At 44.1% G+C, this 15000-nt stretch overlaps 1 pseudogene across 1 annotated transcript in view; it reads right to left on the bottom strand.

The window, feature by feature from the left end:
• The window catches only part of LOC310853176 (voltage-dependent L-type calcium channel subunit alpha-1C-like), a 290615-nt pseudogene that overhangs the window by 94407 nt on the left and 181208 nt on the right, over positions 1-15000 (bottom strand). The window contains exons 4-7 of the transcript XR_014571111.1: positions 7925-8064; positions 4961-5100; positions 3081-3242; positions 912-1111 (exon numbers count right to left, since the gene is read on the bottom strand). The product of XR_014571111.1 is annotated as a voltage-dependent L-type calcium channel subunit alpha-1C-like (transcript). The remainder of the gene's footprint in view (positions 1-911; positions 1112-3080; positions 3243-4960; positions 5101-7924; positions 8065-15000) is intronic.

The raw sequence follows: 15000 nt of genomic DNA, 5'->3' as shown, positions 1-15000 counted from the left end.
TGTCTTCAAACCTGACACCTGTCTGTGTCATCAAACCATGTGACTCCCATTGGAAATGCATTGAGGCGGTTTCAAGGGAAGAAACCTTCTTATGCTGTACTTTGCAGCAGACCTGTTCTTATACTGTACTTTGCAGCAGACCTGTTCTTATACTGTACTTTGCAGCAGACCTGTTCTTATACTGTACTTTGCAGCAGACCTGTTCTTATACTGTACTTTGCAGCAGACCTGTCCTCTCTAAAACACCAATGAATAGCAACTGGACTCATGGTTTCATTTGTTCGCCCCCTTTCTTGTGAAACAAAGGACCACAATAGAAATACACCTTTTGGACATTAGAATTGTATGTGTGTAATTTCTTTATGCATTGCATGACCTTAATTTTCAACACCTCAATTGATTAAAGGACCTATAACATAAAAATTTTCATTCTACTTTTTCGTGATGTCATCAATGTCACCCTACTTATATAATTCCTCTCTTTTTCAGTCTTCAGTTCCAAATTTGCATGTCCACTTTGTTTACAATGTCCACCATTGTTGATATTCCAAGCTGGCATGGAATGGAAACAAGCCTGGTTTTATGTAGCATCAGTATTATAATGTCTCAAATATTAAATAATCTGCATATCAGCACCCCCACCACCTCAGGACATTGTGGTACTGCAGCTAAAACTGCTTTCAAAGTCCAGAAAGAAATGACAAGGCCTGGTTATATCAGAGTGGTGATTGAGGCTCAAACCATTAGAAATAAGTTTGAGGGACATGGACAATATGATATTAAATATTAAAAGCAGTTTTAAAATGCATGTTATTTGCGCTTTAATCAATCAAAACTCTGCTAAGTACGAAAGGACGCACACGCACACACACACGCACACGCACACGCACACGCACACGCTGGCGACTCACCCAGTACAGCACGTCGGTCCAGCCCTCCATGGTGATGCACTGGAACACGGTGAGCATCGCGAACGCAAAGTTGTCAAAGTTGGTGATGCCGTCGTTGGGGCCCTCCCATCCCACGTCGCAGTTGGTGCCGTTGCGGCCGCAGAGGCGCCCGTGGGCCCCCGAAGGGGCACAGGGCGCTGGCTTCTCCTCCGCCAGGTGTCCTGATGGGAGGTCGGAGGTCGGAGGGGAGGGGAGGGGAGGGGAGAAAAGATAAGAAAAATGAGCATTTGTGCCTGTCGTAGACATGCGCAGAGCAAGTTCAGTCAGGGAACCTCAGTGCAGTCGCTGCCACCCGTTAATTGGGTCGCCTCAGCATCACGCTCTCATTCACATGATTCACTCAGCCAATCACACACTCACTCCATCTTCATACCGGCTACTTTAACCGGAGGTTTGCATTCCTCTGCCTTCTTCCTTGCTTGCTGCTGCTGTTGTATACAAACCTGCTGCTCACCCACCTCCACCCCAGCTACCACCTGTCGTTTTGGATCTACTGTTTAGGTACGGGGGATTCAGAGTCCCTATGGTCGGGACTGATGCGCCTGATCTGAGTACCTAAAATGCAGATCCAATACATCGCCAAACCATAATAAATGTATTGCTCATCTTATATTCAATAAATATATATTCCATCCATTCTTGAGTTGTCCTGTCCTGACTGAACTCTTCGTAACCCATTGAAACAGGGAAAGTGCATCCGTGTCATTTTAGATTGTAGCTATAAATATTATAGCGAGTCTTATATGCACACCTGATGGGCTCAGAGAGTAGGCCGGGGCTAAACCTTTAAAAGAATGCACATAAAGTGCACAAAGACCTGCACACCATCTGCACTGTGCAATATGAACACTGTGCTTGAGCAGCGTTTCGCTCAAAGACCTTCTTCAGGCATGAGATTCAGGCAGGAGATGCCTGATGAAGTTCTTTGGGACAAACGCTGCTTAACCCATTCTGACCTGAGATCAGATTCATACGAGGTTTCCACTGGACACACACTGGTCTGATGAACCCATTCTGACCTGAGATCAGATTCTAAAAAAAATTCACTCGTTCTTCGATTTTTCAAAAATAGCAGACCTACAAGCTCGTATATGAGCTTGTAGATCTGCTATTTTTAAATAGCTAAAGCATAACGTAATGCTAACACCAAAATGGGTGCCCGCCCAGAATGGGTTAAAGATGGAGTGCCGTGATTTTTTTCCACCCTAAAACATGATCATCAGGTCTTATTGTTATATAAGGAGGTATATATATATTTTAAATGTGTACAGTAATATTGTTAAAATGTTGTTTTTTATGTGGGCACGCCCATGCCTGGTTTGCCTGTTGGGTGGTGATGGGTGGTGATCCACCTGAACTGAAGCCACACCCACAGCTGTAGTTGTATGATAAAGGGGGAGGGGTTAGGGGAGGCGCTGATAGTGTGACGTCACTATATTACTGTTTATTTCATTTCCCCATTTGACTGTCGAGGGTTCAGCCTCCAGGAAGAAACCCTAAATACAAAGTGAATACACCATTGCACATAAAAACGACTCCAGGGTGTCTAATGAAGTACTGTCACCTCATAGACACATGAAAAACTGAAAAAAAAAACAAATTGTGGCACTCCATCTTTAATAAGGTGTTCATATTGCAAGTGTAGACGGTGTGCAATGCCTTTTTACTGCTGCGTATTTGGGACAAAACACTGCGGAGTGTAACAATAGTCGTTATGGAAGTCTACAAAAAAAAAAATCACAAGCGATCCAAATAAGCGATCTGCCGTGCGATCTTGCGCACGGTCAGAGCTGCTGGGGATGGACTTAATTGTTCACCTCTGAGGCCTCATTCATACCTAAGACACACTTGTGTCCTGTGTCTTCTGTGCGTCATGGACGCCTCAATGCATTTCCAAATGGGAGTCACATAGAGTTTGATAACACAACCTTGTTGCATGGCTGTCTTCTGCCCTCCCCCCATTCAACAAGGCTGTGTCTTCAAACCATGTGACTCCCATTGGAAATGCATTGAGGCGGCCATGACACACAGAAGACACAGGACACAAGTGTGTCTTGCGTGTGTCTTAGGTATGAACATCAGATTAATCGGTGCCATACATATGGTGTGCGTGTGCATGTGTATATATACCTTTGACTCCGCTCTTTGAGTAGTAACATGTTTTGTGCATCTTGCCCATGAACAGTTCCAGTCCGATGATGGCGTAGATTATGATGACGAACAGAACCAACAGGGCAATGTGGAGAAGAGGGACCATGGCTTTAATGATGGAGTTTAATACCACCTGTAGACCTACACACACACACGCACGCACGCACGAGCACACACACACGCGCACACGCACAGTCGCACACACGTGCACACAAACACACACACACACACACACACACACACAGGATAGGGTTACATATCGATGCTGCAACCATGTATCTCTGTATTCATCATTATATTCAGGGCTGCACATAAGCGGTGCGCCAGTGCGGAATGCGGATGCGTCGTCAAAATTCATTATGCGCTGTCAAGCAAGCGCCGGGAAGCGCTTCTGCGTACCAACAGCTGGGGCCGCCCAGAATGATTATTATGGCCAGAATACTAGTACATTCTGTGGCGAGAGCATTTCCCACCGACTGCCACTCAAAGTGGCTACTACTGGCCAATCACAGCACGTCTTGCACAAGTGCACTGGCCATTGTGGCTAATCACAGCGCGAGGATTCCATGCTGCTCACTGCTGGGAGGAGGGCGGTTGACAGGAGGATATAGGAGGAGACACAAATGGTTCGGCTTCTCCGTTTCAGATGTGGAGCGAACTAAAAAGTGAAAGTTGTAAAAGGGCATGCTTTGGATGCTTTGGACTCTTCCCATTCGCCGCTGTGCTTGTGTTTGTTTTCCGGGTGCTGGAGCAGCATGGTTGCTCGTGTGCGATGCGGTCTCTCACAGCCTAGGCACCGGCCACCGACGGGTACAGGTTTTAGTTCCGACATAGTGGAGTGGGAGGAGTGCAAAGCATTGCGGACTGGCACTGCTGCTGCACAACATGAAGCTTATCAACATGACAACAGCGTGTCCCGACATACTGTCCCTTATTATCGTAAAGTCGGGTTAGTGTACACTGTTTATTTTGCACCGAGGAGCCATGTGTGTCTGACTGTCTGACTCTGTGTTGACTGTGTACTGTACGTCGCCTCGGCTAAAAACTAGCCTGACGTATGCTTCGCTGTACGACGTGTCGTATGTTAAACAAATAGCTGATCTGCAAGCTCACAACGTGTCGCCTCTGCAACACGTTGTGAGCTAGTAGATCGGCTATTTAAATAAAAAATAAAAGAATTATCTAAATATTGCTTTGATGCTCATCCTTAGGAAGTATTAAGAAGTTTGTATTAGAATATGCATATAGGGCTGGAATACACATGGACCTATAGCTGCAATTTGCAACTCGATGCTAGATGTTTTTTATAATGGGATGAATCTAGAGTTGCAATACTCTCCATTGACTCCCCAGTCCCCACTTATCCAATAAATATCGTTTTGCTATAAATTATTCATACATCCCTCTTTTATCCATCCGGTGAGACGGGTCGCCGCATTTTAGGAGCACCAAGTAACTCCTCCAGGTGCTCCGCTGAGTACTAGACCAAAAAAGTTGTGTGCAGCCCTGATTATATTCTATATTTCATATCCAGAGGTACACATCACTTTTTGGAGCTGGTTCTCAAAGGAGAACCTGCAGACGATCTTATCAAATCTTATAAAGTGCAAGATCAGAGGAAAAGGCAATTGTAGAATATAGTCAAGGGTAAATGGTGGGATTAAAAGAATGCCTTGGTATAAGTACTGTAGTTATTATGTATCAAAAGAAACAAGCACACATACACACGCACGCACGCACAGTGTGTATACTTTCTGGGGACTCCAGACACCAGTCTCACACACACACACACACACACACACACACACACACACACACACACACACACACACACACACACACACAGTGTTTATACTTACTGGGGACTCCAGACACCAGTCTCAGCGGCCGGAGGACTCTGAACGCTCTCAGAGCTTTAACATCAAAGCCCGCCGCCTTTCCTCCGATGGGCGTGGCCCCGTCGCCCTTAGTGGCCTGCTCCAGAATGGCACTGAACAACCTGTCGACCAATCAACAGCAACACCATCATTATCAATTCATCAGATGAATGACTTTACATTATCTCTCTGCACAATCTCTGCGTGCGTGTGTGTGTGCGTGCGTGCCTCTGTGTGTGTGCGTGCATGCCTCTGTGTGCGTGCGTGCGTGTCAGACTGTCTAAATGGAAATGGTTGCTGGCCCAGACAGTTCTCACAACCAATACCTTGGTTGACTCGACATTCTTTCACAGAGTGATCGGTTAACTGAAGCAGAATTTAGATGCAGAATCAAAGTGGATTTAGGGCAGCCGCGAAATCTATACTAGAGGGAGAGGGTTGGGGCTGTATTGACATTCTAAGCCCTGGATGAAGACATTGTAGTATATACTGTTAGTGGCTGTTACAGTATATCAGGTTGGAACAAGCCGTCTGGGCACAGCTTGGTTGTTACATCACTGAGGATACGTCCCAGGTGCATCCATGCTATGTATTTTTTTAGTTATAGTTCTTCTATTTATAGTGACTCATAGGAATAGACTATGTGACAACCAGGTATAGTCGTAGAGACGGGTGACAGCCGGAATGTAGACAGCACCCGGGTGAGCAGTATGGGTTAGCGCCCCAGCCTGTGTCCTCCGTGAGGAGGAAGCCCAACAACCCTCGGTGAGGCATTTAGGAGGGCCATGCAAGCAGCAAACGGAGCCGCAGCACCATTGCCCTGCGGAACCACTCCTGAATGAAGTGTCTGGTGCTGGGACTCTGGTGCGACGCACAGGTCCTGGGCCTGGTGAGAGCAGGAGTGGACCTGGTGAGACGTAGGAGGGGCCCGGACAGGAGTCAACCCACAGAGCCTAGTCCTTCCATGCGCCAGAAGCGTACCTCGCCAGCCCTGGCAGAGTAGTTCTGGAGTGGTTCCAAAGGATTGTGTGGCCCTGGTTTTTCCCTAGTGGTTCTGATCGAGTGTAGCTACTGGGATGTAAGTCGGGACTTGATCAACCCCGGCTGGGTCGCCTGAGTGAGGGGTATGATGTTGGTAGACCCGAAACCCCGTTGACCTCAGGATACATCACTGAGGATACGTCCCAGGTGATGCCCTCAGGATACATCACTGAGGATACGTCCCAGGTGCATCCATGCGATGTATTTCTTTGGTTATGACAAGCAGTTATTACTCCAAGTAAGTTCAACCTGCAGGACATTGACTGCCTGCAAAGTCCGCTTTTCAAAGCCTGGTAAGAGTATAGAGCCCGACCAATGAGTGATTTGTGGGTCCTCACGCACAGATTACTGATGTTTTGACCCACATTTTGTCAATACAATGTGCCAAACACAATTGTGTTGGTTGTATTTAGCACAGGGTTAATTTGGCTGTAACACAACAGCCAAGAAGACGCTTTGTAGGGCATTGCATTGCAAGACAGCCATCAGGGTTGGTCTGTGTACCTAAATCTCTGTTCCCACAAAAGCAGACCTATATCACAGCCAACCGAACCACACAGCTCGGCTGGTGCTACTACACCAATCAGTATACCTCATACTGTTATGCTCACGCTAGGTCGCTGTTGCGTGTGGCCATGACATCACTCACACACATACTCAGTCATTCAATCATTGTCTGTGCTGATTCTGTCTCTCCTCCCCACTCAGACTGACACACCCAGACTGGCACACCTGCAGCAGATTCCCCTAATTGTCCTCTGCTGCAGCCCTCTCTATAAAAGCCAGCCAGCTCAGTGTCATGGCAGACACAGACCCAGCAACATCTCAGTCCCACACTATGCCGATACTTGTTTTCAGTTCATCTTAATTTAGTTTAGTTTGGCCTGGAGATGACCGGCAGTCATAGTTTTCGTTGTATTATTTAGTTGGTTGTAAGTTAGGGGAGGGGGGGAAACAGCTTCGACGTCCCTACAGGGGGTGGCCTGGGCCCCCCCTCATTCTCCTGTTTTGGCCGGCATCTCCAGGTACATTAGCACAACACCGCTGCCTCATTCATAGACTAGTATCTGTATCTTGCTATAGTACATACTGTAGCTGTCGATTGATCGATTGTGCAGAGATGCTAAGATGTGTAGATAATAATCTGTGATAATGCCATGAGGTGTGTGTCAATTGTTGTTTTTGTAACAATGCTCCTTGTTGAATATTCATGTTCCTGTGTTACTCACACCATTTCAAATATCAACAATAAATGATGGTGATGCTATCCCACATTAGGGACTATAAAAGATTTGTTTAAAGTCTGTTATCTTTTAATTTCTGAATTGTTTCCACCTACTCTTATTATCCCATTCATTGAATTTAGATGTCAACACATAATCCACCTGCAGAGCCACACAAAGAAACCATTCCTCACTGTTTTGCGTTATGTGCGTAAGATTGGCATCCATGGTTTTTACAAAACAAATGTACAGTATGTATTTGGTTTTAGGTATGGAAAGAAGAATAAGAAAAAAGGCAGATCACTAAAAGTCCTATTTGGACAGGCAAAATAGCAACCTATTGAAGTGTGAAAGAAGAAATGGATGGACAGAGGTGTGAATGCTTAGCAGTTTTAAAAAATGTAGTCAAAGCAAGAGTTTTGTTTGAGTATGATACTCGGTGATACTGAAAATTTCTGACGAGCCAAAATCATTTCGGCACTACAGCGCTGAAACAGCGGAAAAATAGGAGTATGAATCAGCCCTAAATGTTATGAAAGAAATGGCTGAATTGGAGTGTTTTGGACCATGAAGGTGTGCTTTTTTCTGTAAATGATTTTCTGTAAAAGATGATTTGCTCTGAAACAAAAGAACTGAAGTTGTTAAAAGTCAAAAGTCTCTCTCTCTCTCTCTCTCTGCTCACCCTACGACCACAATGATGAAATCGAGCAGATTCCAGCCGTTCCTCAGGTAGGCATTGGGGTGGAACAGCAGGCCGTATGCGATGACCTTCAGGAACGCCTCCACTGTGAAGATGATGAGGAAGAGATACTCCACCCGCTCCTAAAGACACACACACACACACACACACACACACACACACACACACACACACACACACACACACACACACACACAGACACAGACACAGACACAGACACACACACACACACACACACACACACACACACACACACACACACACACACACACACACACACACACACAGACACAGACACAGACACAGACACACACACACACACACACACACACAGACACACACACACACACACACACACACACACACACACACACACACACACACACACACACACACACACACACACACACACACACACACACACACACAGAGACAGACACAGACACAGACACAGACACAGACACAGACACAGACACAGACACACACACACACACACACACACACACACACACACACACACACACACACACACAGACACACACACACACACACACACACACACACACACACACACACACACACACACACACACAGAGACAGACAGACACAGATTGAATCAGCACATGTGTGTTCTGTTCTTGTCTGTGCACAAGCCAAGGAAGAAAGAGGCAATTAACCCATTTAGACCTGAAAAAATGTCTTTCTATCAGTGGTTCTCACAGGGTTAAACCTCATGTTTCTGTATCAGTGGTTCTCACAGGGTTAAACCTCATGTTTCTGTATCAGTGGTTCTCACAGGGTTAAACCTCATGTTTCTGTATCAGTGGTGCTCAATATTTCATGTCAAGGACCCCAAAAATTATATGTAATTGGCCACCGACCCCCATCTGAAAATATGTTGTGAGTCAGGTAGGATAGGAGGAGGTGAGACAGGTAGGATACTAAGGATAGGAAGAGGTGAGACAGGTAGGATAGGAGGAGGTGAGACAGGTAGGATAGGAGGAGGTGAGACAGGTAGGATAGGAGGAGGTGAGGCAGGTAGGATATGAGAAGGTGAGACAGGTAGGATAGGAGGAGGTGAGACAGGTATAGGATAGGGGAGGTGAGACAGGTAGGATAGGAGGAGGTGAGACAGGTAGGATATGAGGAGGTGAGACAGGTAGGATATGAGGAGGTGAGACAGGTAGGATATGAGGAGGTGAGACAGGTAGGATATGAGAAGGTGAGACAGGTAGGATAGGAGGAGGTGAGACAGGTATGATATGAGAAGGTGAGACAGGTAGGATAGGAGGAAGTGAGACAGGTATAGGATAGGAGGAGGTGAGACAGGTAGGATAGGAGGAGGTGAGACAGGTAGGATAGGAGGAGGTGAGACAGGTAGGATAGGAGGAGGTGAGACAGGTAGGATAGGAGGTGAGAGTTTAACTGTATGTGGCAGAAATACAGTTTTCCCCAGAAGCTTTCTGAGACCCAACCAACGACTTATCCAGATGCTGGGAGTATAGGCTGCACACACACACACACACACACACACACACACACACACACACACACACACACACACACACACACACACACACACACACACACACACACACACACACACACACACACACACACACACACGGCTGTGTCTTCCCTTCACACAGACCCATAAAGGACAGAACTAATCATGTTAGTGACTCCAAAACAGAGGAGAGAGAGAGAGAGAGAGAGAGAGAGAGAGAGAGAGAGAGAGAGAGAGAGAGAGAGAGAGACATGACTGGATGGAATGGAAAGAATGAGATGGATAAAATAGGGAAAGGAAAGCAGACAGACAGACAGACAGACAGACAGACAGACAGACAGACAGACAGACAGACAGACAGACAGACAGACAGACAGACAGACAGACCATAACTTGGTTAATGGTGAAAGGTCAAACCAACAAATGGACCAATGAGATTAGAGCATTGACATTCTGTCAGAGGACACATTTCATCTTCTACATCTTCTGTGTGTGTGTGTGTGTGTGTGTGTGTGTGTGTGTGTGTGTGTGTGTGTGTGTGTGTGTGTGTTGAACATGTATTCATGGACATTTGGAAACACTCTTCTTGTTAGAGTTTACTTTTTAACTCTCTCTCTCTCTCTCTCTCTCTGTCTCTGACTATCCAGAAGTTACCATAGAGACCAAGATGGGCTCCTGTGTTGCCATGGAAACTGTGGGCTGAAGGATCGCACACACACACGCACACATGCACATGCACACACACACACACACACACACACACGCACGTACCCCCAATTACGTACAAAATCCTCCTAGAATCCGAGAATGTGCATGTGTGTGTTTGTGTGTGTGTGTGAGATACATCCTGATCTGTACTGTATCTTTCCCTTTTCAGCCAGTTTAATCTCAAACTAATTTTCTTTTAACCTTTATTTAATCTGGATTTAACCAGGTCTGTCCTGCAGAGATCACATCATACACACATACTACTGTATCCATAACTGAAGTAAGTGATACAGACATTATCACGTTATCCCATGTGATACAGTGATACAGACATTATCACGTTATCCCATGCAGGAAAGCATCTGACAGTTTACATTTTAGCGAGATATGACTGTATGTCACTATCTTTGTTCACGGAATACCAAATATTGCAATTAAAGGGCAAGGCTGTTGGCCCGTGGCCAACTATATACACACAAGTCATTGTGTGTGTGTGTGTGTGTGTGTGTGTGTGTGTGTGTGTGCTGTGACTCCACTGTCACCAAAGATGGAACTACACACAGTAAAAGTATCAATACCTATTGTAGAAATACCAAATACTAAAAGTTGGGTTTTCATAATTAGTTAAAGTACAAAAGTATTGGCATCAAAAGTACCAAAAAGTAAAAGTACTCATTATGCAGAAATGTCCCGTTGTACAAATGTATAACATTGAAACGTATAACGTAAATGTATAACAATTACACATCCTTTGAAAACAGCAGATCTGCATCGGGGGAGCGGCTATTATCAAATGGCCGAAATGGACTGTATATATATATATATAGGGCTGAAGTGGTTATTGTATGTTTTGTAATAATAATTAAAATCTACAAAGTAACATATACTGTAAGAACTAAATACATTATAGTGGGGTAAAAGTGCAACATTATTCCCACTGAGATGTAGTAGATTAGAAGTACTGAAATGGGCCCAGGCCGTGGCGTAACGGTCTGGGCACCTGACTGGTAATCCAGTCGCGGTGTGCCGCGGGTTCGACTCCCGAGCCCGACACGGCCTTTACTGCATGTCATCCCCCATCTCTCTCCCGTTTCCTGTCAGCCTACTGTCTGTCCCTTCAAAAAAATCAATAAAAGGCGTAAGCCGCAAAAAAATATCTTAAAAAAAAAAAAAAAAAAAAAAAAAGAAGTACTGAAATGTGTAAATGCTCCAGTAAGTTAAAAAAAAGTAAAAATAACAAAAATAACAAAAAAAATGTAATTACAGTACGTACAGTGTACTTGAGTAAATATATATATTGAAATTGTAATTTCATTTAGAGGATAGGCCCTTGAGATGCTTCGTCTCGTTTTAGAGGGGGTCCTTAGAGGGGGTCCTCGGGCACAACGTAATGAATACAGTACATAGACAAAACAATACATCAAACATGTCAACACACAGGCCCAGGCGGTGGCGTAACCGTCTGGGCACCCGACTGGTGATCCAGTCGCAGTGTGCCGCGGGTTCGACTCCCGAGCCCGACACGGCCTTTACTGCATGTCTTCCCCCCCCACCTCTCTCCCGTTTCCTGTCAGCCTACTGTCTGTCCCTTCAAAAAACCAATAAAAGGAGTAAGACGACAACATCAACAAAACATTGAGGCTCTCCAAATCACTCAAACATCAAGACCAGAAGCAACTGCACTGAAACACCTTACAAAATACTAATAATAGTGATACTAATAAAACAACTGCACTGAAACACCTAACAAAATACTAATAATAGTGATACTAATAAAACAACTGCATTGAAACACCTAACAAAATACTAATAATAGTGATACTAATAAAACAACTGCACTGAAACACCTAACAAAATACTAATAATAGTGATACTAATAAAACAACTGCACTGAAACACCTTACAAAATACTAATAATAGTGATACTAATAAAACAACTGCATTGAAACACCTAACAAAATACTAATAATAGTGATACTAATAAAACAACTGCACTGAAACACCTAACAAAATACTAATAATAGTGATACTAATAAAACAACTGCACTGAAACACCTAACAAAATACTAATAATAGTGATACTAATAAAACAACTGCACTGAAACACCTTACAAAATACTAATAATAGTGATACTAATAAAACAACTGCATTGAAACACCTAACAAAATACTAATAATAGTGATACTAATAAAACAACTGCACTGAAACACCTAACAAAATACTAATAATAGTGATACTAATAAAACAACTGCACTGAAACACCTAACAAAATACTAATAATAGTGATACTAATAAAACAACTGCACTGAAACACCTTACAAAATACTAATAATAGTGATACTAATAAAACAACTGCACTGAAACACCTAACAAAATACTAATAATAGTGATACTAATAAAACAACTGCACTGAAACACCTAACACAATACTAATAATAGTGATACTAATAAAACAACTGCACTGAAACACCTAACAAAATACTGATAATAGTGATACTAATAAAACAAAAAAAGACAAAGAGAATAATAATCAAGCATTGAAGTACACACACTCTCCCCAAACAACAAATAAATAAATAAAATCAAAAAGAACAATACAGTACAAATGGGTTTCAGGTCTGCAAACAAATTAAAGAAGCCTTGAAAATGTATGAGTCACTTTACAGCGCTGACTGTCACTGTACAGTACAGTACAGTACAGTACAGTACAGTACAGTACAGTACAGTACAGTACAGTACAGTACAGTACAGTACAGTACAGTACAGTACAGTACAGTACAGTACAGTACAGTACAGTACAGTACAGTACAGTACAGTACAGTACATGTTTGATATGAGCTGCTTACTCCTGTAGAGGGGACTGTGATTCTCTGCTGCTATTTATATCTGCAGCAAATGTACTTTGTGTCACAAGAATCTTGACAGTGTACATGTAGGCTTGACACTGTGCCGTCTCAGACACATACTGTACACAGCATGCATTTGACTGATTGATTTCCTTGTTTTCTTTCTCCGTACTCTTTGCTCTTTTCGTGAAAGTGTAAAATGTCGGGAGCTTGCACAAAAACGTACTTTCACCCACGCACCCTGTTACATCTGTAGACTTGTGATAAAGTCGAAGTGATTGCAGCTCAGGGGTGCTGGCCCGGTTCCGGCGAGCCGCCCCACGTCCGAAACGGTCGAGAAGTGACAGAGTTACCGCATGGGGGTCCCCGGGGTGTCACCAGAACATCCAGACCCCCAGTACCGCGCCCTGGGGACTGGGCCGGTTCCGGCGAGCCGCCCCACGTCCGAAACGGTCGAGAAATGACAGAGTTACCGTGTGGGGCTTCCCACACTGTACTGTCACTGTACTGTCACTGTACTGTACTGTCACTGTACTGTACCAAAACAAAATCTGTACTGTACGAAATGAAATCACGCAATGGCTGCTGAAAACTCAGCTCCCCATCATGCACCTGTGCACAGTGTCAAGCTCAACAGCGCCACTTTGTCACCTGTTGGCACTTTAAACAGACAGACAGACATGCAAAGGGACACACACTTTAAACAGACAGACAGACATGCAAAGGGACACACACTTTAAACAGACAGACAGACATGCAAAGGGACACACACTTTAAACAGACAGACAGACATGCAAAGGGACACACACTTTAAACAGACAGACAGACATGCAAAGGGACACACATTGCTGCTCCTTGGAGTGGCTGGATGTGTCGAGTCTCGTGGACGAATCTTTCACACAAACTGTATTTGTCTGTTCAAAATGACAAATATCGAGAATTTGTTTCACTCAAACACACACACACACACACACACACACACACACACACACACACACACACACACACACACACACACACACACACACACACAAGAGATACAATACAAGGGGACACAAATATTTACAAGGTGCTGTACAGAATGCAATCAGCAAATACCGGACAAATACCCACACACCCTTCAGGCGTACTGTGCAAGTAACAGCATCTTCCTCATATTTGGCGGCTATACCGATAGTGGAAAAGATTGCACATTTTTATTGCATCCCAAGTTGTTGGAAGCCTCTTACAACCAACCTACAGTATGTACATGTCCTATAGGCCAGTGTTTCCCAACCTTTTTTGTCCCAGGGAACACTTTTCATAGCCTAAAAATCTCGGGGAACACCTAGGGGGGGGGGGGGGGTATATAATATACATATATATTAAATATATATATATTATAGTAAAAGTAAATATATACGTAAAAGTAATATAATAAAATAAAAACACACATGACAGCACTCATCAAATAACGAGAATGAAAAGGACAGAGACAGTGCCTCAGTTTCAAAAAATTGCTCATATGCAATGTGAAATGCCACCTAATCCTTTTCCTTGTCTTTATTATGGGCCAACTTGTGAAAGCTGCATGCTTTTATTGTGCAGGGTCTCAGTTCTCACAGCCTGCTTATTTTCACGTGCTGAAAATAGCTGATCGACAAGCTCACAACGCGTTGCGGACGCAACTATAAGAAGCCTTCGGGGGAGAGTTAGTGTTCCGCCTGATTTGACAGAAAGTAACACTATAACTTAATTTCGGTCAAATTACGCGGAGCACATGGACACATCAAACGGAGCACCAAAGCTCCGCGACACACAGGTTGGGAAACACTGCTATAGGCTGCCAAAGCAGATTGCACCTATTATTATAGCCTATGATGGTCTGGAGGAGCGGCTGGTATTTAATGACTTTGTTTCATAAAGGCTTCCTCTAAGCTAGAATCAAAGGTGCAGTCAGGCCACTTCAAGAATGGAAACTGATCTGTTCTCTTCATTGACGACGACAACATCTGGT

This window comes from Protomyctophum parallelum (genome assembly GCF_964188405.1).
Source record: "Protomyctophum parallelum genome assembly, chromosome: 22".
Classification (NCBI taxonomy): domain Eukaryota; kingdom Metazoa; phylum Chordata; class Actinopteri; order Myctophiformes; family Myctophidae; genus Protomyctophum; species Protomyctophum parallelum.
The sequence above is the reverse complement of the archived record's forward strand: the minus strand, read 5'-3'. Positions and strand labels throughout refer to the sequence as shown.